General features: G+C 54.9%; 1 long non-coding RNA gene across 2 annotated transcripts in view; it reads right to left on the bottom strand.

Moving 5' to 3' along the window:
* LOC124230859 (uncharacterized) overlaps positions 1-14,213 on the bottom strand; it is a 34,955-nt gene extending 20,742 nt beyond the window's left edge. Inside the window, exons 1-4 of one of the 2 annotated variants that reach the window (XR_006886305.1) lie at positions 14,100-14,213; positions 11,430-11,570; positions 4,274-11,251; positions 4,012-4,180 (exon numbers count right to left, since the gene is read on the bottom strand). This is a non-coding gene — a long non-coding RNA (uncharacterized LOC124230859). The remainder of the gene's footprint in view (positions 1-4,011; positions 4,181-4,273; positions 11,252-11,429; positions 11,571-14,099) is intronic. The other variant, XR_006886304.1, reaches the window with a different exon arrangement.
* Between the last annotated feature and the right edge of the window lie 9,764 nt (positions 14,214-23,977).

Here is a 23,977-nt window from a genome sequence, read left to right as displayed (position 1 = left end):
TCCGCTTCAGAGGAAGGTAATTGAGGTTTTCGTCTTTTCATCTGAAGAAAAGGCACCTTCTATTGAAAGAATGTATTCACAGAACCTGGGAAAACTCATCTGCACTCAGCCCTCCCAATTATCCCCAGGTGGCTGGACTCCATGGGGGCCCCCCACATTCCTTTCTGCCTGCGTCTTTGTTTCCATCTGAAACGGCCCTGGGAGCTCCCAGGCTAAGAGTCTCCTCCTTAAGCCCCTGCCAAAGACCCTATTCACTGTGCCGAGAAGCCAGGCAAAAGGTGGGGGGCAGCCTTCCTTTTCCCGACTCCCGGGGTGGGGGACTTAAGAACTCTCCATCTGGATTTTTTTTTAAGCCCAAAGAAATTGGAGAGCAATTAGGAGAGTCACGACTACCCCCTCCACCATCCTCCTCTCCCTTAATGAATTCCTCTCTCACACACATCCCCCCAAGGTGGGGCCTCCCAGGCCCTCAGCTCCCCAGCACCTGCTCTGCCCACTGGGCTCCACGATCACCAAGGACTTTGTTGCGAAGGGAGCTGAGAAGGCAAATATAGATATGTCCCGAGAGTTTCTCACCACAGTCAGTTCCCAAAAGCGTGGCTAGGGGGATCAGCTTTCCACAGTGAAGATTATGATACGGGACCAAGTGTCTAAAACTGAGAAGGCACTAGAAATTCCAGGATGCATGGGCACCTCAAACTTGGGCCTCTCAGGCACCGGGCAGCTCACCTTGGCACAGATAAGGCGTCCCTACACCTCTTCTGGATCCGACTGAACTCGGGACCCCTCTCCCTGGCACTTCTGTTCTGCTGCCAGGCCTGCAGGGTGCCCAGGAGGGGACACTGCTGGGGGCAGGCCTCCTCCCAACAGAGTCTCAAGGGCTCCCTCCATTCGCACCTTCCCTGGCTCTGAAACATGGACTCATTCCATGCCAAGGGGGCGAGGCTGCCTCTGTGACATCCCTTCCCTCAAGGTGCCCCAAAGCACCTGGCTGCCAGGCCTCGAGGTTGCCTGTTGGCACCGGACACTGTAGTGAGAGCCTTCCCCACCTAGTCTCATCTCTCTCTTTCAAGACAGGAACCCCACACTTGAGATGGCTTCATTTGAAAAGATACAACTCTCTTCCAGAATCTTCCATCAGCTCAAACTGGGTATGGGAGACCAGGATATACTTCCTTGTTCCTTCTTTAGGAGAGGGGACAGGGTGACAAGCAGCAGCGGGGAGGGGGACCTCGTTCTTGGGACTCACTCACTTGTTAAATTCTAGTCTTCTAAAAAGAAGATGCTCCCAGTGCCCCAGACTTTCCCAATTCAGCTGACAATGCCAGTTTCTACACTGTCCACTGTCCTTTAACCCTTTGGGACCACAATCCGCCTCCCTCTGCATCACCTTTCTCTTTTGAAGGGAAAATTCATTAGCAAGCTCATTAAAGATGGGCCCTTTTTTTTCTTTCTGGAAGTCAGATTGCTCATAAAAAACACATTTCAGTTACTTCGTGTAAATGAATGAACAAGAAACACGTGCATCGTGTTGCCCTCAAGTCTTGCCAGGTTTTGACATTATTTGGAGAAATGTGCTTACAAATACATTTGGGGTTTGAATAACAACTCAGGAGACACAGGGTCAGGGCCCTAAAAGCTGCCATCAGCCCCACAAGCCACCTGCAGGTGGGAAAATGCAGGGGGAGCGAAGGGGCCGGGTTTTCCTTCCCATGAGCACAGAGGCGAAGCTGTGCTGGCGGCTCCCTTCCCCACCCACCCAGGTGGAGGCAGGTGGGACAGGCGGCCAGCTTTCAGACAAGACCACCACCTCTTCCCCGACATCTGTGCCCACCCAGAAGCGCCCAGCTGGAGGCGGGCCCCAGGGAACAGCCTAGCACAATGAAGGCCTCCTGCCTGTCTTGCCCATCAGGGTCTCATTTCCACCCCTTCCTGCTCAGGGATGGGCCAATCCATCCAAAAAGAATTTTCCTGAAAACAATCATTTCTTTCATCACTTGAGGACGGCCTTTCTGTAATTCCTGGGATGATCAACTGCAAGCCTGATTTATGACGTTACGTTTCGACTTCTTTAATTGAGAACTTGATCTATTTCTATCTATTTTCTGCTCAGTAACACACAAAACGCAAAATACGTTGTTTGCCTGAGACTGAACATTCACAAGTGTCTCTGAAATAGAACTCGGCCCGGCCCATCCACTGAGGAGGGGGAGGCGTGGGGGTCAGCCGTCTGGGACGGGCTGGGGTCTCGCTTTCACCTTGACTCTGCTCCTCGGCTCAGCCCACCTTGAGCGTGTCCTGAGCTGCCCCTGACGAAGTGTCTAGAAGCTGTGCAGACTAGCTGCACAGATCTTTCTGGTAAGCTCCGGATACGACACCCCCCCCAGGCGTCCCGCATCCTGCCTTGTGTAAAGCTCCCCTCCCAGGCTTCTTCCCACGTCACTGTGTTTGCAGGGGGCTCAGCAAATGCCAGCTACGAAGTAAATATCACAGGGCAGAGCGTTCCCGGTGCCCATTCCTAGGCTGAGCCCTGGGCACACACTCCCCACCTCGACCAGCTCTCCAGAGAGCGAAACCAGCAGACAGAGGCGAAGCCCCGGGTCTGGATATCGCGGCCCCTCTCTGCCTGCACTCACGGGTTTTGTTTAAAAATCAGATCCCCACCACATTTCCATTTCAGGGAAGAAGGGCAGGGCCGTGCAAGAGCTGTGTCAGAAACCTCCGTTTGATGAAAGAGCATCATGGAAGCTGTACTGGAAACCCAAGACCCCCCGGGGAGGGCAGGGGTCCAGCCGCTCTGCCCCCCGGGCAGCAGGCCGCGAAAGGCTGAGCACCCGGGGGCAGGGGCCCAGCTCTGGCACAGAGCTCGTGCATCACCTCCTGTCTCAGAGACCCCACGTGTGAGTGTCGAGGGGGGGACGTGGCACTGGACCAAGGGAAGTGCTGGGGCCCACTCGAGGCTCCACACATGTCCGGGGAATTGAATCAGCTTCGTCCCCAGCCTCCAGGGATTTCTCTCTCCCCTGGACCAGCCTGGCAGCCTACCTGCACTCATTCACTCACCCTAGTCGCTACTCCAGGAGCATCAGATGTGAGGCACGTCAGACACAGAGCCAGCCACATACTAGCACAGCCCCACCCAGTTGTGGACACCCCACTGCCCCTCCAAGAAACTACGGCTGGACCCTGCCACGGGCTCAGCCACTGGGACCCCAGAAAGGAAGGTACCTCAGCTGAGCCTCCTCTCCTTCCACCTTGCATAGCTGCCGCACAGGCCATATCACTGTGTGGGACCTCCCAGGGCACCCGACTAGACCCTCTGGTCCTTAAGGCAAAGCTGGTCTTAGGCACCCCAGAAGAGCCAACCCCGAGTCCCCACAGCCCCATGGATGCATCTTCACTAAATGAACCGCAGACAGACAAACGACGAGTCCTGGGGTGAAGCGTGTGGCTGTAACCCTTGGCTTTCTTCTTCTCTACCATTAGTGATTTCATTTAAACAAACAAAAACATTGCCATCTCACTGCCATTTCAGGGGTGAGGAAAGAGGCCGAGAGAAGAACCCACTCAGAAACCACTATTTGATTAAAGGACATCGTGAAACCCCCAGGTGGGAGCAACCAGCACGTTCTCGGGGACTGGCATCACCATGGCTTTCGGAGAAATGTTTTTCTAGCTAGGGCAGGGCAATACACCCCAGTTCACTTTATTAACATGCTCAGCAAAGCTTTGTTGACGACCTACTAAGTTATAGGTCGGTTCTCAAGGAGGCGCCTTACTTACCGTGCCGGGCCACAGTATGCCGTCGCCCCAGGTGGCCCCCACGCTCGCTGGCTTGGCGAGGCAAGGGTCTCGGCTCCAGGCAGCTTCCAAACCCCCAGACCCCCAGGTGGTATAGAAGAAGTCACCCTTGGCAGCAGCCCCTCCCCAGGTTAAATGTGCACATTCTTGAACAGAGACACAAGCTCAACCTAACAGAATCGTGGTGTCCCAAGAACGCAAGAAACTCACCCCAAACCAGGAGGTGGCGACGGGCACAGGGTGGGCGTGAGGCGCCAGGCGGCCATCAGGAAGGACGTGGTCCAGGGTGGGGGTCCTCCGGGGGTTCTTCCATCCCTTCCGTCCAGTTCTTCAGCCGACCCGACCAGGTTGCAGCCCATGGCCCAAGGACGGGGCCGACCTGGGGGAGGGACAGAAAGTTAGAAAGATCAAAAGACAAGCACCCCAGAAAAAACACCAACACCCCAAGAAAAAGCACAGAGCCCAATCTCACCTGTGGTGTGGTTGTCAGTGGAGGGAGGTGGCTCGTGGGGACGGGCCATGGGCAAGGGATGCAACAGGCCCAGGTGGCAGCCCCCATGAGCCCTGGGGCAGGGCACAGCCCAGGACTCACAGGGACAGAGCGGCAATACGGGCAGGCCATGGGTGACTCCTGTTAGGACACGACAAGGGATCTGGACGGAGGGAGGGGACAGGACAGGTCTCGCTGCATCCCACGGTCACTTAGACCCTAGGAAGTCAGTCCCACGGCTGGAAGCATTTGAGGATGGCTGGGGGAGGTGGCCTGACAGCAAGGGCTTGTCCCATGGACACTGGGGACCCACTGGAACCCCGGGCAGCACTGAAGGGGAGGGGCATTTGGACCCATAGCAGGGCAAAAGGCCAGCAGGCAGGAGGTGGCAAGGCAGCAGGCAGGCCAGGTAACCACAGACGTGGGCTCAGCAAGGAAAAGCAACCCGTTAGGCAGAGGGCGAGACAGCGGAGCCCAGGGCATGAGCCAGGTGACTCGGCACAGAGAAGGGGGAAGTGGGCCAGGCTGAGCAACAGACTATGGCAAGCAGAGCCTCAGGTGGGCAGTCCACCTGACTGGTGGAGAGCCAGGGGAGGGGCCGCCAGGCAGAGCAGAACAGAGCAGGTGGGCAGCCGGCAGAAGCGGAGCCTGCAGAGCTCCCCCGAGGGTCCTAGCCATCTGTCCTTTGCATGAGACAGGCCCCAGCCAATGCCTGGGGGGCAAAGGAGCTGGTTTTAGCCCCGGTGAAGGAAGGCATCTTGGAGGGAGGGGTCCAAATCACACACCTCAACTCAAGAGGGAGACCTTTGTGGCCAGAGCCCGAAAGGACACACACCACACTGTCCTATATTCCCACCTTGGTCCTGAGTTCAGGGCCAGGGGTCCAGGACAGTCATCAGCACTCAGCGACAGGATGGAGTGCGGGAGGCAGAGAGAGCAGGCGGGGCTGGCTCGGACCAGCGGCAAGCACAGGCAGTCTGAGGTTCCTCTGGGGTTTGAATTAAAGGTTCCAAAGGAAGGCCAGCCAGGCCTGCCCCTCGCACCGTCCTGCATGCCTACTACAGAGCGGGGAATTCACCGCTCCAGCGCCTGGGACAGCCGTGAGGCCGCCTGTGGCAGAAGCAACCCCCCGGCCTGCCCTCCCAGGGGTGGCAGAGGCCATCAAGGGACACGCTAGCGTGGCGGGTGCCCAGCCCGTGCCGGGCTGTGGGCTTGCTGAGTAAGGATCAACTGTTGAATGACGGGATGAACGCATGAGTGAATGAAGGCGTGAGACCAGCAAGACCCCACTCAAACGGGGCTGAGGATGGGGCGACACCCATTCCGCAGTCAAAGCAAACGGCCCCTCCACCCTTTTGACCTCAAACTCCTTGCACCCCAATGCCTCCCGTCTAGCAGCTCAGGTGTGGTGGCCGAGTTCCTTCATTGACTCACCTGTCCAAACAGACATCCCACATACTCTTACTGAGCCCCACTTTTTTGCCAAGCTGGTACTGGGACACCCCAAGGAGGTGTGGGCTGGCCTAGGGTACCCCCAGAGGATGGGGTTAGGACATGATGGAGAAGCAGGGGAGACGAAGGGGAGATGGAGAACAGAAACGGAGGCAGGAAAAGCAGAAAAACAGAAACTCAGAATTGGGGGCATCTCCTGGCCTCACTCCTCTGGTTTCCCATCTGCTTAAGCTGCCTCCTCCCACATCTCCTGAGCCTCCAGGACTGACTTAATGACGGATCTTGAGACCAGTGGGCTCCAGGGGTCAGGTGACCAACACGGGAAGCCTACAGTGGGCTGGAGATGTGGTGCAGGGGTCCTGAGTCCACAGGCAGCTGAGAGCCGCGTCCATCCCAGGCATGAAAGGGGTGCCACAGAACCAAGAAGGCAAGTTAAAAGGGGCAACCCCCCAACTCGAGGAGGCAATCAGCTCAGATTCTCTGCTGGTGGCCTCAGGAAAGTTTAAGACGACTGCCTGCTTTCCAGAAACCCAAGCAGGAGTCCGGCTGGGAGTTTCACCATGTGGCAGGCGCTGTTAGGGTCCCGGGAGTAAGCACACCCTGAAGATCCTGGCCGACTCATGCCTTCCACCCCCTCCCCAGGTTCTCAAATGCTGGCATATTAATGGCTTTGGGGCTCATCTTTTAATTATCAGTGTTGTTTGAGGGTGGGAAGGGTCCTGTGATTGTGTTCCTATTTAAAAGTCCTCACTTAGCAACCCCAAGAACTGCTCTTCTTTCACTCTTCAATGACTGCGTGGGGGAGTGGGGTAGGTCTCTGTGGGATCACCATTTTCAGAGGTGCTCAACCTCATCCTGGTTCCTAATCCGGGCGACCTCTGGGTCACCTCCACCCAAAGGGGTGGAATCACCCCACCCAACCACCTGGACATCCTTCGAGATTTTTTGGGGATGTTGGACAAGAGTTGGTTTTGCTAACTTGGAAAACATGTCTAATTCTGACCCATGATGCCAGGGAACCTTTAGCCAAGAGATAAGTTAAGGGAGGAAGTTTTCTACTAATAAAATTTTCTGGCTCCAACCACCTCGCTTCTCCCTTAGTTTTTTTCCACTTGGCTGAAGGTCTGGCTAAAGCTGGAATTAAAGTTTAATTGGAGTGATCTGATCTTGATTGATCTGCCTTGGGGTGAGAAATGTCCACAACTCGGGACACATAAGGGCAGACTCGAGGCATACCTGCTCTAGAGACAAGAATGGGCTCTGGGGAGTTCAAGGATCAGGACAGAAGGGGGATTCAGGCGGGCTGCAGGACACATGGGAGAAGGCGACGTTGGGGCGTGAAAGGAGCGTCTACAGGTTCTGATGCCCGACCTGAGCTGTAATGTTCCCTCTGGCACTTGGCTCTCTGAGTGATCCTAACACACTGCTGGACTCTGAACCTCTCTAACAGCATTCGGGAGCCAAACATGGACCCTAAAGCACACCCTTCCAGGGGGTGGCCCTCTGGGGCACCAACATCCATCCATTTCTTGACCTAAGTGGAGCATCCCATGGGTGTTGACTTTGTGAGAATTCCACCATTCTACCTTTGGTAATCTTGAGTAAGTGTGAATGTTCAGTGGTCCTGGAACAAGTCAGGTGCGTGCCGGACGGGGAAATGTGTGCTCTGGGTCCTCAGCCCTCGGAGAAGGAACCCAAGAGGTGTGACTCGCCCTCGCCCTGGGTATAGGGTCGAACAAAGAAACTTTCCACAAAGCAGCCCTATCTGCAGCCCGCTTCCCAAAGCTGCCTTCAACTTTCAACCCCGCTCAATGGACTGCTCGCAGGGATGGAGGCAAAGACTTAAAGGGGGAGCAAATGAAACCTCAGCTCCGGCCCCAAAATTAGAAGTGTGGGCGAAGAAGCGAGTGGCCCTGCCCTGTGGACGCCAGTTCACCTCATTATGATAATCAGTGTGTTTTTCCTTTGCAGACAAAGAAGGCTCCTTATGAGATGAATATTGGAATCCAGCGGCTACCTCATTAACGTCTGCAGCCTCCTCCTTGACAGGGCCTAAGATTAGCCCTGTGTTCATTAAGGGAAAAGGGCGGAAAGTGGAATAAAACTGAAAAACACAGCTGGGGGGAGGGGTGGGCTCTTTCTGTAGGCCATTCATTCATTGAAAGACTCCTGTGCACCTTGGGGATTTAATCACCAGCAAAGGGGGGGCAGGGGGTCTAACCAGGATGCAGGAGGTAAAGAGGTTAAACTTGATAGAAGGAGTTAAAAACCCAAAATGGGGCAATTTGATTTGAAAGCTTCCTGGGATTTGTCACTGGGATAATCAATTTAAAACCTTTTTCCTGTTTACTTTCTTTCAGCCGAAACTGAAAACCTTTCTCTGGATGTCTTTTTTGGTAGATTTTAATATTCTCTAAATCTCTCCCCCCTACTTTTTTGTCTTTAGTGGGTTTTTCTGTAAATTCTTTTCTTCTTTCTCTCCCACTCCCCCCCCCCGCCCCGCCCCTCTCCACCTCTTTCTTCTCGCTTTGGTCCTCCCCATGGGAACGGTTTCAACCTGTAAGGAAATCTAATGGGGACTCCAATTGTATTTTCTCCTGAATACCTGATTGACTTTATTTTAAGTCTTTCAAATCGTCTCTGGTTCTTACCTGCAAGATAGCCCACCTCACCTGCCAGGTAAAGACGATTAACCCTATTTTACAACTGAGAAAAAGGTGGCTTGGGAAAACTGACCTACCCCAAGGCCCCAGCACTAAGTGGGCTAGCCAAGGCTCGAACCCAGGGCGAGATGGCAAGAGGCAGCTTCCAGACATTGGGAGATCCGGATATGCAAGTTTCTGGGAAAACTAAGAAATGAGGGAAGCCAGGAGCAGGTGTCCCCGTGAGGTCTACAGGGAGTGTGTCAACAGAAGTGAACCGGAGCCGAAAAGCTATGTAAGAGAAAGAATGAGTCCCTGTGTCCAAGAGCCAGACACATGGCCAAGGTGAAGCTCCAGAAAAGTTATTACCTTAGTGAGAGCCGCTCGATGGAGTAGAGCAAGTCAGGAGGCAGTGGGTTGAAGAGGAAATTGGAGGTGAGGAAGGAAGACAGCAAGTGAAGACAGGCCTTTCGAGAAGCTTGGCTGCGAAAGGAAAGAGAGAAACGGTAGTGGCTAGAAAGGAGGACAGAAGGGACCTGGGAGGCTGTGGAGAGAGCAAAGTTAGGAATTCAGAGGATAACCGATGGTGGGAGGTCCAGGGCTGAGATGGGAGGGACCAGAGCAGAGGGCACCCCTTCCTTTACAAGGTGAGAGGCACTGGGGGTACACATGTACGGTGGGACCCCAATCTGAAAGGCCGCTTGATGGCTCTGTTCCCCTAGAAGGTGCAGGCCAGCCCCGGGCCGGGACAGGGAGTTGTGAGGTTCAAATGAATTGACGGTTGCCAAAAAGGGCTCTGCATACTACAAAGGAGACAGAAACGGTCACCATAATTACTCACTGGTAGCAGGACGCTCAATTTTACAGCCCACTCCAATCTCACCGGGGCCTGGACTTTCACTGACCATAAATTATGCGTCCTTACATTAAGGATGTAAAAACCAGTGGTAAAAGCTCCTGCCAGCCTCTGGAAGACAAAAGGTGGCCTCCTAATAGCCTGGATTAACTCAAAGCAGATCTCCGCCCACTTCATTTGTCACCTTCCAAGTCATCCTTCCACCTTCATTTGCCACATAATCCAATCAGGCCCTTTCAGATGCCTGGGAGCTATTGTCCACACCAAGCTGGGCTTCTGCAAGGCGGCCTGAGTTGTTTTTGTCTTGTCCGGACAAAACTGGTTGGCTTAAAAGGGGACGAAAGAAAGTGCTGGTCAAATGAGGACCCCAATTAGCTTCCAAGAGACTGTTTTCATCATCTTTGTATCACATCCCAGGCCTGGTGTGCTGGGCATATTGTCAGGGTTCCAGAAAATGTTTGTTGAATTAATTCCGTTTTTATTTCTTCTGGAATTTACTTATGGAGTGCAAACACACACAGCACCTACTGGGTGCTGGCTGTTACTACTGCGGGAGAAGAGGGCTGGGCATGTGAAGGACGGAGGACAGCCTCCGGGGGATAAGTATCTCGCAATTTCCACAGCAATTTACAAAGCACTTTCATAGCAGTTACATCATTTGGTCTTCAAAAGCGCCCTGTGGGGTAGATAAACGCGGAGGTTTTTTTTTTTTTTTTTTAATCCCCATTTAGACCATGAAAGGAACTGAGACTCGGAGAAGTTAAGCGACTTGTTTAAGGTCACACTGTTACTGGGAGGTGGAGCCAGCACAGGGTACCAGCTCTGGGGCCACCCAGACCCCAAGACCACCCTGGGCAGCTGGGATTTCAAAGAGACTGTCCCTTTGTCAAATGTCTGACTGGACGTCAAAGGGCTTTTAATATAACTCTGGGCTAGGGGGTACAGGGCGGCTACAATGGCACCCAGGATCCAACTATGACCTCTTCTCTTGCCAGCAATGTGACAAAATACTTACATCCCTCCAGCCTCGGCGTCCATCCTCACTGCCAACGTGGGTGAGCCCTATCCCGTGGGAGGGGCACTCAGCTTTCATGGGTCCTCTTCCCCACCCGCCTTTTGAAAATTACTCAAATCAATGACAAATTCATCCTCATCTGTAAATGAGGCCGCCTCATACACATACTCCTATGACATAGAAAGAACATTCATCTACATAGAAAGTGCTCTGGAAATGACCGCATGCATAATTCGTATTCCTTCAGGTCAGCCCAGGGCCCGCTGGTGGGGCCCCTACCTGATGCAAGGAGAGCCTGGGGGACAGGGGCTGTCCGGAGTGCTGTGGGAGAACAAGTACGACAAGTGAGAGAGGTAGGAATGGATTGACCTGCCAAATTTTTTCAACAAACATTTGCTGACCGCATCCTCTATGCCCAGCCCTGCCCAAGGCTGCTTTCTCTCATTTAATACTCACAACAACCCTAGGAGGTTGCACTTCTCATCCCCATTGCCCAGAAAGGACGGGGGATCTCGAAAGAGGGGAGCATGCCTTTGGCAGTTCAGTAGCATGACATGAGGGCTCATGCTCATTCCACAAGCCCACCCTGGGCCTTGGAATCGCCAGTGAGATGCTAGAGGAGCCTCTGGCCTAGGTCCCCCTCCTGAGGAGTTCCCAAAGGGATCTTTCCATTCAGGATATCATAAGGGCAACAGCAGGGTCAGTGGAGAAAGACTGACACCACCCTGAGGGAAGCGCTCCAGGTCGCCGGCACATTAACACAGCAGAGACTTATGGGAAAGTATTCACAGAGACCAAGCACAAGCGTAGCAAAGATCAGGGGTTAGCAGCCAGTGCCCCCTCACTAGGGCACTGGTTTAAGCCTTTAGCCAAGAGGGACAGCTGGCTTGTCAGTCCTGGTCCTCTTCATCCCTCGTCGTCCTGGTCCTGGGGGTCTCTGCCAGCGGCTGCTTTGTATGCTGGGGGGATCCAGGAATCGGTGCTCCTAGTGTCCTCTGCAATTGATCAAAGGTTAGAGGAGCCACTTAAAAGCCCAAGTCTACATATTAATTAAAATTTAAATGAATTAATTACAACTAAAACTAATTAGTTAAAATTTAACATTGTCTTTTAATTGCTAATGGGTCTGGGGGCAGTGCAAGGAGGGCGGCAGGGATGGGGAATTGTGCCCACCATGTTGGGTATAAACAGCCACAGGAGGGGTTAGGTACCATGAGGTGGAGACGAGCCGCAAGCAGCTTGGCAACAGCTTGGCATGGAGAGGTGGTCCTTGAAGACAAGGCGAACGGATGATGTCATCCCTGAAGAGAGGCCCTATGGCACCGGAGGGGGCCAGATTAGAAACCATCTTAATGACCTCTAATGGCCAGCACAGGAACAGCAGAGAGAGGGAGGGGACAGTCAGAGGGAGAGGGAGGGGGGAGTAGGAGAGAGGAGGGAGGTGGGAGGGGTTGAGAGGGAAGAGGGAAGGGTATGGAGAGAGGAGGCAGGAGGGAGGAGGGGGAGGGAACGGGAGAGAGGAAGGGGAGGGGAAAGTAGGAATGAGGAAAACGGGAGGGGAGGGGGAAGAGGAGAAACGGGAGGGGGAGGAGGGAGAGAAGCGGAAGGGGGAGGAGGGAGAGAAGTGGGAGGGGGTAAGGAAGACTTGACTGACAGGGCACAAGTGTTAGCTGTGTGCGCATGCGCAACCTGAAGGCCCGTTTAGCGGGCCGACAGCCATTTGCAGGCACAGACCGCTAGGGGGCGTCCGGCCAGCATCCAGAGCCCAAGAGCACAGCCACCTGCGGCGCGCGCGACTCGCCGGAGCCTCCCGCGCCCCCGCCCGCGCCTGGCCCGCAGCTGCCAGGGACACAGCTGGCGTAGGATGGGCGGGGGGCTGCCCAACAGGTCTCTGGCCGGGGGGGGGGGGGGGGGGCACAGCCCACCCCAGCCCATCACGCAGGGCCACCATGTCCCCTAAACGCCACGCCCGCCATCACTAGCCAGAATCCACCTGTGGACTTCGGGCAGCACTACCACACAAGCCCAGGGGGCCTTCTGCGCCCCCCTAACTGTGGGGGGGGGGGGTCACCCTACACCAGAGAGACACTCGCCAGAAGGATCTTTCCAGAACACGATTCCACTTTTAATAAGCAAAAACAGAGAGATCTTGGTCCCGACCTTCGGTAAATCCAATTAAAGATAAATTAATTAAAATTATAAAGGGCCAGTTCTCAATACACCGTTTTCAGTCACTTTTGTGGTCTCAGGACACATGATACAAAATATGACAACCTTAGGAAATATAAAGACGGCCAAAATCGTCTAATATCATCCAGACAACCAACGACCCCCCCCAATCTCGCCTCCGTTCTTCGCCAAGACCCCTCACGATAGCGCCTAATTAACCATTTTACCAGCCCTCTTCAGCCTACTCAAATGAGCCACGTCTTCCTAAGACCCCCTAAACCAACATCAGTTGAAATAAACTGATCTGCGTCCACGCTCTTCCACGACACCCTAAGTCGCGCAACCAACGCGGATCACGGCATCTCTGCCCAGCGCGAATCCTGCAGCCTCTCTTCCCCGTGAACCCTGGCATCTTAAAATATTTCCCCCTTAGGTAAATGAATCCAGAATTCTCCAGTAAATCCCGCGCACGACCCCCTCCAGCAGGAGAACAAAGGCCACCTCCCCTCCCCACCCCGCCCCCCAAAATTCCGCAGTGCCACCAGCGCCCTCTGGCGGCCAGCGAGAAAACCTTCTAGAAACCTGCCACGTAGCAACCCGCTCGCGCGCGCGCACCCCCCCTCCCCAAGCCTGCCGGCCCAGAGTGGGGAGGGGGCGGCATGGGGGGGCTTGACAGGGACAAAGGAAACAGCAAAACGCAACTTTATCAAACGTCAAAAAGCTGCAACACGTCAGAAGCTTCCAGCGACCATCACGCAACGCTGAAAAGACCCTCGACCCCCAAGTTCCAGCTCCCAGCGCCCAGATGCCCCCCGCACGCCCCCCTTTTCTGTATTTCTCTCTTCCCTCTGGATTCGTCTCTCCCAGACGCAAAGACACGGCCTTCTGTCCACCCCAACCCACCCCTTACTTGTGTTTTGCCTGCGCCCCCAATTACTTGACCCCAACAGCCGTCCTTCTCTGTGAAACTGATCCTAGGGGGCTTCGGGCAGATCCGCACTCGGGCGCCATATCTCCCCAATATTAAAGTGGTAGATCAGGGTGACGCCGAATGACATCAGTTAGCAATTTCACTCTGGAATGTGGCCGGACTCTGCTCTGCACTGAACCTGTGTGGACTCGGCTCAGGGATCCCTCGCGGACAGGAGCCTCAGCTCCTCACGCCTACGGGCCACCAAGAATCCGGCCAAAAAACTAGAGGGAAGTATGTCCGGGAGACTCTTTTTTTCGGGTGCTTTCCCCCCCTAATTCGTGGGGCATGCAGAGTGCATCCGGCGCCATATCTCCCACCATTCGTGATTCTAACGGTGGCTTCAAACACAGAAAATCTGGGTTTTGGACCCCAGCGACTGCGGTACCCTGGATTCCGAGAGGGTTTGGATCTGATTCCTCCTACTCATCTTAATTTAAGCCCCTACCACCCAGCCTACCGCGACGACTGGACAAGTAAGGGGCCCTGATTTCCCCCCCAGGAAAATGTGCCTCGAAATTTTTCTTCCTGACAGAATTTCAGTGCCGACCCTCGGGGACCAGGCGAGGTGGCCGCCTTCAGGAGAAGGTCCTCGGCGTCTGGCGTCTGCCTTTCAGCATGTCCAGGAGGACAGAGCCCAACCCAGAAGGGGGTGTAGTCATCCTTTTGCACATCCTTTTAGGCAAGGATGGCCAACCACTCACCAGGTGGGGAGATTCTCGCGTGGGCGCCCCGGTTCTCCCGAGGAGCTGCAGCCACGGCCAGCGGGCCAAGGCGCGCTCCATCCCAGCTCTCCGCCGTCTGCGCTAGGGGCTGGCTGGGTGGGGTTTATATGGAGGCGCAGAAGGGGTGGTCTCTGACGTCAGCGCATTCTGCTGCAATGCGCTCATTTCTCCAAAAGTGATTGGCCGGAAAAATGAGCCCCCCAGATTCTATGACAAATTGCTCTAGCCGCACCCAGGTTGCAGCAAAGAAGAGGAAAAAATTCTGCCGCAGTGCCCCTCGCCGCCATGACCAACACCCTGTGTTCGCTGGTGCTTTTTCCCTACGTGAGCCCCGCTCGCCAAGCAGGGTGATCGGTGTGCACAGTTTGCCGGGAGAACGGCACCGGGGATGGTTCCCCCAGGTGGGCCGGGGTAAAGCTGGGGCGCTGGGGGACGCAGAGCCACACACCTGGCTATTTCGGAACTTCTATCCGAGGATGCGGCTTAGGGAAAGAAAATGATGCTTTCTGCTTTTCTTTGGAAAATAAAATGCCCCAAGCAAGATAACCAGTATCCAAATGTAAGTCGGCGGCTGGCACCCCCCTTTTAGCCCACCCGTCCATTTCTGATTGGTTCTCTTCGACACGGCAGACTCGGCACAGCATCTTTGCGTCAGAAAAAAACAGCGTTTGAGTTCCCGGCTCTGCCGCTGACAACCTGTGTACCCAGACCCCGCAAGGTCCCTTTTTCTGCCACGGGGTCGTTTCCTCCACGTTAAGAAGGGGGCACCCCCTAACAGAGGTTGTAAAAAGAATCGAGAAATGAGCCGTGTCCCTCTAGGAAAAGCACTTTTTGAGGACGACTGTGTCCCATATAGCGATCCATGGGGTACCCCCAACCTGAGATGATCCCCCCACTCATACGCTTTGAAAACCACTCCCCCGCCCACACCCCCACCCCGCGCACCGCCTCGGGGAAACGGGCAGCGACACATGTGGCGGCAGAGCATAGCTGTGTGGCCTCGTGCTCCGGGACTTGGCACATGAGAGTTAATCCTCCACAGGTGGCGCCTTCGGCAGCTCTGCCGGGCACTGAGTGGCAGAGCGAGCAGGGCCGTCAATCAAATGTCCTCTCGCAAAGGTCAAAATGCTGTTGAAAGGGACTAAGGATCTATCTTAGGGTGACAGGTGGGTGGCAGCCGGGAGGGCAAGGATGAAGCGCCTGGTGACAGAAGAGGGGTGAGAATGAGTGATGGGTCCCAAAGGGGAAAGGCAGAGGGGCCCCGCGGGGGTATCAAGTTAGACCAGTTCCCCCGCACTTCTTGGGGGGGGGGGGGCGGTTCAAAGCAGCGTCAGAGCGAGCCCCCCATGCCCAGAGATCCTGTGAGGGGGCTGGAACATAGACGGGAGACTCCAGGGCTATTTGTAACCCCACAGCTAGTGACAGGAAGACGAAAATGGACCACCAGGTCACACGAGACCCCGAGCCGTGGGCGAGAGCCTCGTTTATAGATGCACCGGTGCGCTACTGGGGAGATGTAGAGAAAGCGGACTTTAGGGGGCATCGCGAGGGGCACCCTTAACATGTCACATCATGTGAGGGCAAAAAAGAACACCCCATTTGCAGCTGGGGAGCAAGCGAGGCGCCCCAGAGACTAGAGGCCCCCAGCAGGACTCGCGAGGCTGATAGGCCCGCACCAGCCGCCGACGTCAAGAAAGCCTCAAAAAATCATGGCTCCGAGCATCCCAGTCAACAGGAGGACGTTTATTAGCCTCGGTATTAATAGCTAGGAAACAGCCGAAGCGCGCCCGGACCAATCAGCGGCCAGGAGCCCCTGTCGTCAAGCCCGCGCTGCCAATCAGACGCGGGCAGGCCCGGTTGCTAGCCTGCCGGGGGCAGAGGCGAGAGGTGCCCATTGTCACGGGGGCTCCCGCAAGCCCTCCGCGCGTGGGCGGCATGCGTGGGAGCCGAGGTGGCCACCCGAGATCGACAGGAGCTACGCACTCGGGGTCCCTGGGGGCTGTCTTAGAGACGGTGCCTCCTGGAGTCCGCCCTGCAGCCGCGAAAGGACGTGAGCTGATGCTGGCGGAGGAGCCCCCGGTCTTGGTTGGGGGGCCCCAGGGAGGCCCTGCAAGGAGAAACTCCAGGCATGCGCAAGAGCCCCTGCCGTGGTTGGGGCCCCTAGGAGGCCCTGCAAGGAGAAACTCCAGGCATGCGGAGGAGCCCCCGGCCTTGCTTGGGGCCCCTGAGAGGCCCTGCGAGGAGAAACTGCAGGCTTGCAGTGGGCCGCTCTCTCTTCAAGGTCAGGCCCCATGAGGAAGGTTGCGCCTCCCATCGAAAGCTTTTTTTCTGGGCTTCCTGGTTCCTAAGCAGTAAGCCCAACTCCCCTTTTTCAAGGTCTTACTGACAAGGCCAAGGTAAAGGACCCTGGAAAGTATGTGCTTCCAACAATAGCGCCGCGGGGTTGTATCCCAGCTCCGTTGCCTCCTAGCTGGGAGGCTGATGTCCAGGCCCTTCTCTCGGGGGGCCCCTATTTCCTCATCTGGAAAAAGGAAAGAGTTGGACAAGATGGTCCCCAAGGAGCCTTCCAGTCCTGCTCTGCTTGATTTGAATGTATACATCAGGCGAGTCAAATGTCTTCCAGAACATTCTGCATGACAGTAATTAGTATCAGGTGTATCCTGCAGTCCATGTGGTTACTTCATGCTGCTTTTCTTTCCATTGTATTTTATTTTAAACAGAACTCCATAGCAACATGTTTATCCTTCTGGCTTCCTAAAATAAAGAAAGAAAGAAAGAAAAAGATAGGAAAAAAAAAAAAAAAAAACCAAAGAGAGAAAAGACTGCTGTAAACTAATCTGTACTGAGCAGGGTTTAACCGCAATAAAAAAAAAAAAAATCCATATGTTTAAATGTTTCCGTTGGCTTTTCTGGGGCTCAGAACCTAACTTCTTAAATATTTATTGGTCCAAAGCGATGGAAGAAGTAACTTGAAAGAGCCAAACCCGTGGTAATATTTGGACACAATTCGTTTCTCAGTCTGAGCGATGTCATGCGTGTTTTCCTTGCTCGAGAAGGATATTTGAGGGCTCAGATTCATATCTATAGGGCAAAACAGACAAGGAAATCCAGGTTTGAGAAGTGGCTCGCTTTCTCTCTGTGCATGCTGAAACCCAGCTCTCCTGAAGAACCCTGGAGGAGAGCCAGGGTCCCAGACACACGGCTTAGCATGCTGCCTTCTTTTTTTTTTTTTACGTAGATATAATTCAAAGCGCACATTTTTCTTCTTTTTTTAATTCATACTTGGGAACCCTCACAAGCCGTGTGAGCAGTCTCCTATCCACATGTACATACTTGTGGGCAAGTATACAAACATCTTAAGATTTGGCTAGGAAATGAAGACAGGGTCCTATATTCATCTCCCAGGCATGGGGAAATGCATTCTCTTCTCAAAAACCATACTGAGGGCTTTTACAAAACAGCATCCCCCGGGGTGCCTGCCGCTCTAAGGAGGCCTTCCCAGACTTCCAGGTACCCCTAAAATGGTAGCGTTCCCCAGAGATCTTTCCAGGCTCTCTTCTTTCGCCTCCTCCCGGGTAGCAGCTGTGATGGCTGATGTTGTGGTCTTCTTAAACTCTAGTTCCAGTGCCAGCCTCTGGCAATGGGAACCCCCAAAGTCACACATCCTTGAACCCCCGTCTATCCCCCCATAGACTTCAGCCACAGTCAGAGAAGCAGCGGGGTATACAGAGGGTCCTCCTGTGAGGCTGTTGGCGGGGGGGGCCTGGCATCATCAGGTACAACTGCTATTCCTCTTACAAGGTGTGAGACTGGGTGCCGAGCGGTCGAGGATTTGGGGGAAATGATCGAATAAATAACAGTCCCATCTTCTGGGGTCCCATACTTGATAGTGACTCCCAGAATGCACAGTGACCTGGCGCTCCCGTGCTAACAACCCTTCTGGGACTCAGTTTTGCCTTCAAAAGAAAGTCTACGCTTTTCAGTCTGTTGTTTAAGAACTGGGGCAAGGGGCTCGCTTCTATTTCTGGTCACTTATCCAAACACAGTTCATTACCACATTACCTGCGAGGTTGATGTCCCGGGGGTCCCTGCTGTGTGTTGTGATCCTGGGGTCGGGAGGTGGGGAGCCCCGTGGCTGGCTGTGCTCTTCCAGACTTCTCCTACCCAGGACCCCAGTGTCAGGAGCGCTCTGCTCCCCTGAAACCTGAGTTCCAAGCTCATGGAGGACTTTGTCAAATTGTAGATGTCAAAGACAAATAAAATTCAGCGCCTTTCACAGAAGGCCAAGGATAAAGCTTACTTCCTGGGAGACCGCTGGGGTTCCAGGCACGTGGATGTGCCTGACTCTGGGGGTCCCTGGTACGGGGGACACAGTGTGGGCATTGCTCTTCAAGAATACGTTTCATGACGAAAGCCAATGAAAAAGAGCTGAAAGGTAATACCCCCAAGTGTCCCCGAAAACCATTCATTGTTCTGGGTGAATAGATCTCAGGCAATTTTTCTTTTTTCTGCATTTATGGAAATCTCTACCGGCATGTATTGATTTTATAATGTGCATTTTTTAAAAATGCAGCAATCTAAGAAGACTAACCAGCTGCGCCTCTTCCTTAGGGACCTCCAACATGAAATATTTTTCTAATAAGTAAATAAAAATCAAGAGACTCAGGACTCCCTTTCCAAATAGCTCAAGGCACAGTCCGGGGCCAGGGACATTCAAGCATGGGGTGGGTACAGGGGCCGGGTGCAGCCCCAAAGCCACGCCTGCCTTCTGGAAGCGCTCTCCTCAACCTACCCCAGAGGCGAGCTAATTCCAAAGTGGTAAGAGAGTGAACTATAATGGCTTCATTCCTCCGGGAGGGACCAAGAGAAGTCCACTGACGAGGGGACGAGGCAGGCCACTGCCACGAGTTGGGTTTTGAAAGTCGCATGCTGACACCAGGAAAAGGTGGCCACACGGCACGGCCCTGCCCCCCCCCCCCCCCCCCGGCTTTGGGCGTGGGCTAGCCCCAGATTCACGCGAGGGGTTTTCTTGGCCCAACTCCATGGAAATATTTCCTTCGAAGGAGCGAAGAACTGCTCCATTCAGCTGCCTGCGGCTAGGGAGGGGGCTGGCTTTTCCGTGTTGACAGAGAACTGCAGAAGCCTGGGGAGGGGCCCCCCAGGAGAAAATGTATTCCAGGTAGAACAGGACTGGAAAGTTTGCCTTTTTTTTTTTTTTTTTTTTAACTAAAAGATCGCTGACGGTTGAAAAACTGTCTCCCCACCCAAGTGGCTCCAAGAGAAGACATTTGTACCAGATTTCAGTGAGGACTCCAGCAAGGACTTGTCTTCTTAATGGCAAAGGGAAAGGGGCCGATTTCGAGCACACCTTCAGTTTCAACATTCGAGGTCTGGATCCTTCCAGAGCCCACAGTCGGCCTCCCCTCCCTGGGCCAAGCCTGGTGATGTCTGGGTCTCAGCGCTCACCCAGAAGCCACGAGCTGACTCGGGGAGAGTCAAGGGCACCCAGGAGACTCTGCCTTTAGAGGCCCCATGCACAAAGAGGCCGTGGGCAGGGGTTCCAGGGGGCACGCAGTCTTCCCTAATTCACCCTAGGTTGCCAATGTCCACGTCACAGTCGGTGCCCAGAGGAGGGCCCCCCGCAAACATGGGACCCAGCCCCGTAGCTTTCACCAAAAAGCCAGAAGGACCCACACTCCTGCCTGAGACAGGGCTCAGAAGCTCGTCAGCCAATGAGAGGCCACCAGGGCTTGGGGGACGGGGGCAGTGTCTTCACCAAGAGATGGGACGATGCTTCCTGGTGCTATCCTGGGGGTGGAAGGAGAGGAGAAACCAGCCGAGGGCAGAGCAGGGCATGTAGATGGGTGCCACTCTGTGCAGCAGCCCTGGCTGCCTCGAGTCGGTAACACCCGGCACCTGAATCGTGGGAATGACAGCCCCGTAATGACAACACTGACTGCTGGCTGCCTTTCTCAGCTCATGGGTAGACCAGCTGTCTTGACTGGTGGTGGATGGTTCAGGCCCTCAGATCAGACCTCAGGTGCATGTCCACTTGCTACCTGTGTGGCCTTGGGTTAATTGGTTAACCTCTCTGAACCTCATTTTCGTGATCTGTAAAGTGGAGGGAAAAGACAATAAAAGGGGGGGGGATGGCAATGTGTGCTGTATTCACTGTGGGTCCTCGGCTATAGGACATGGAGGGTGGGTGAAGAGACCTTCTTTGTTTTTCGAGCTCTTTGCATTTATTTTATAAGAAGCATAAATTCATTTTGTAATTTTTTTTAAAAGTACATCCAATATATATGCTAGGTCAGTGAGCAAAGGCCCGTGCTGTGTACGCCCTGTTGCCCTGCCCATGATGCGTCTGTGCCCTTCTCGTGTGGGTGGGACAGTCTTGGACCCTGGTTTCTCCAAAATGTCAGGAGCTTGGCTGCTGCCCCTCACAGTTTTGGGCGTGGGCTCTGCCAGTCCCCACAATCCCAGGGGCTCTCTGTGGACTGGGCTGGCCACCCTCCCACAGCCTCCTGGCCCAACATCCCCCATCCCCACCGACAAATGCCAACCCTCTTCCTTGGTATGACTTCCTGTCTTAAAGTCTGGAATGTGAGATGCAGTTTGCAAGCTCAGTGGGAAAACAGATCTTCCTGATAAGATAAAAATATTCCCAGAACTCTTTGCCTGCCTCCTCCCCCCTTTCCTGCCGTTCTCCTGTACCTGGTAGGACACAAACAGCCTGACGTCAAACATCTGGCGAGGAGGCAGCAGGGGAGGTGGCTGGGGAGGCAGACTGTGATGTCAGACCCCCCTCAAATTCTCATGCCACCACTTACTCGCAGCGTGACTTTGGGTGAGTCCCTTAGGCCTCTCTGTGTCTCAGTTTCTTCATCTGTAAAATGGGAATAGTAACAGTACCTGCCTCCCAGGAATGTAGAGACAGGCAGGAAGCCCTCAGAGCAGTGCCTGGGACCCAGCAGATGCTCAGGAAACCAGCAGCATCCTCTCACCCTGGGCAGACGGCCCCACTGCCCCCAGGGAGGCCAGATCTAATAGAGCTAATAGCCACCGTTTCCGCAGGAATGCAGAGCACAAAATCTTTGCCCCTGCCTCTTGGCTCAGGACAAACAACTCTGGGCCTGGCAGAGGAGAGCTGTGAGCCTCTTGGTCCCAGGAATCCCAGGACAGGGACGGCAGCAAAGACCCTGAGCGCAGCCCAGGTACCTAGGTACCCTGTCGCATGTGCTTTGTAGAGCCACGATGCAGCCCCAGCCCACCAAAGACTTTTGTTTCCCCCTCTTCGAGGCAACTTCACCATCCGGGTCGCTGGGGGTGACTGTGGGTCACCGAGGATCATTCCAGAAGGCCACCGCCAGTCACCGCGGGTCTCCGGGCCTCGCCTCCGTCTACCGATTTGCTGAGGCTTACACTCTGCAAACGCTTCGCCCTCCGAGACACAGCTCGGATGTTCAACATACCCTTTAGGTGTTTGCGGAAAGGATGAGCTCGAAGGCGCCTGCCTTTAGGTAAATGGAGCCGCCCTTGCACATTTGGGATAAAGAAAAGCAAACAGAAGCCAGCTTTCCGAGGCCTGCTTGCTACCTCCGGCTCCCAACCTGAAGACACCTTCACCTCTGTGCACTTTCAGGCCGGAGGGCTTCAGGAAGGCCACTGGGACCCCTGACCCTTTGAGGAGGGTCCTGCCCACGTTGCCTCCCTGAGGCTCCCATTCCCTCTTGCAAAAATATGAAACTCAGGACTCAGGCTGCAGGTCTGCTCTGAACACAGAATAAGACAGGGTAACAGGCTGTTAAACCCACAAAGCCTCCCGCATGATTTGGGGGGACCCTGAGGGTCCACATCCACGGCTGGGGGCATCAAGGCTCTCTCTGAGCCAGTCACCTTGTAGGTGGCACACAGACTGGGGAGCCAGGCCCAGCACACTCAGAACGGGCTGACCCCCAAACATACCAGCTCAGGTTTTGCATCTTTAGACTGAGTGTCAACTTCAAAAGGCAAATTCTAGATAGTTTTATTCATGCATTCAGTCATTCGGCTCGAGAAACACTTACTGGGTGCCTGGGGTTGGCACTGTCTTAGATGCTAGAAATAAAATGAACAATGATGGACAAGCTCCCTGCCTCCCAGAGCTCAGGGGAGCTGGGCTGCACACCTACTGTGCGCCGGGCTGAGCTCCAGGATCTCAGGTGGACAGCATGCTCAGTCCAGGCCCTGAGATGAGGGAGCCACTCCCGCCCTCCCTGGGAGGAGGATTCAACAAGTGGAGAATTGTCACTTAACCAGAAGAGAGAGCCCAGTGGGGGCTGGGCTGCCATGAAAGGCTGGCACCTCTCGCCTGGTCTGAGTATCAGGAATTCTGGGCCCACGTCCTTTCCCGACAGTCTGGCCTTATGTACATTTCCCAGAAATTCTCACTGTTTACTCTGAGGGGCCTCCCCACAGCAGAAGCCGGTCAAATCCTGCTTTCGGCTGTAAGTCACCTTCTGGCGGGCTCAGGGCACAGACATCTCAGAGCATTGAACATATGGCCACGTGGCCACCCCGGGGATCCAAGCAAAACTGTCTGGCTGCCCTTCCTGAGCTGCCCCTGAAAGGCCTCAGTGTATACCCTGGCCCCCTGCTTTGGGGGTTCACCCGGGGCCCTCACACACAACCTGGGCAGCCAGTGAGACCCAGGCCCGGCCTCAGGCTGGTTTCCACAGCCCAGATCTCCGCTCTAATGTGGAGAAATCTGAGTGGATCTGGGCTGAGGGGGTCAGGAAGTGGCCGGGGGCTGTATATGAGCTGCCCTGTCCGACCAAGCTGGAAAGGAAGCCGGGATGAGGGTGGGGGCAGGAGGTGGAGAGAAGAGAAGAGGGAAGGGGGTGGTGTTCACTGGCAAGCCCACTTGAAGTCCCCTCTCTGGGTCGGGTTTCCACAAGGAAAGAGCAAGTCCGTGTGGAATGGGAAGGCTCCTTCCTGTCCCATCTCACGGCCTTGTCTGAGGACGTGCTGACCAGCCCCACCTGGAATGACCATGGCTGAGGAAATCTGGGCCATCAAGGGGGCCAGAAGTAAGGCCCTAACTCCTGAGAGAGGCCCGTTCTGTTTCCGCATTCCAATCATTGCCGTCTCTTGTTAGAACATCGTTGTCGGGTCCATATGGTCCATAAAGCAGGGCTCACTGGCAGACCAAGCACCCCCAAATGCACCCCCAAATGAATACAGCACAAGATGGAACAGCTGCTCCAGAACCTGGTGGACATGCTGCCCTCGTGCGTGCGTGTGCCACATCCCACCCGGTGGGCAACATGGGCTGGGAGAAAAGGCGGTCCCGGGGCCTGGGGTCACATACCCCAACAAAGGCTGCCTCGGCACAGAGGAAGGGAGCCCTGACCCACACAGCTGGAGGAACCTGGTCACTCCGGGCCTCCCCAGGATCCTTGCACATCCTGTGAGTTAAGAGCAGGATTGGCGTCCAGGAAGGCGGCCCCAAAGCCAGGAGCTGCTGTGTCCCTCCCACCCAAGAAATGCGTGAGGGTCTGTGCTGGCCCAGAAGACAGGAAGCAGCTCACCCCGCAGCCTCTTGGGGATAGTCCAGGGCAGGCCCCCAGCCTCATGGCGGGTCTCAGGGAAACAGGGCTGGGCGGTTGGCAGGAGTAGGTGCCACGTTGCCACATGTTAAAGGCGATGCTGGGCCTGCAGTTCGAACCCCAGCAGAAGGCAATGCAAGGCAGAAGCAAGATGTGAAGGACTTTACCATCTGCTCCCGGAGCCCCTTGATTCAAGTCAAGATGGCCTCACCCCAAAGTCTACACGCTTGGCAGGCTGGGGCAGGGGTCCCCGAAGCAGGATCCAGGATC

The sequence above is a fragment of the Equus quagga genome, chromosome 20 (assembly GCF_021613505.1).
Source record: "Equus quagga isolate Etosha38 chromosome 20, UCLA_HA_Equagga_1.0, whole genome shotgun sequence".
Lineage (NCBI taxonomy): Eukaryota > Metazoa > Chordata > Mammalia > Perissodactyla > Equidae > Equus > Equus quagga.
Note: the sequence above shows the minus strand (reverse complement) of the source record. Positions and strands in the feature narration are given on the sequence as shown.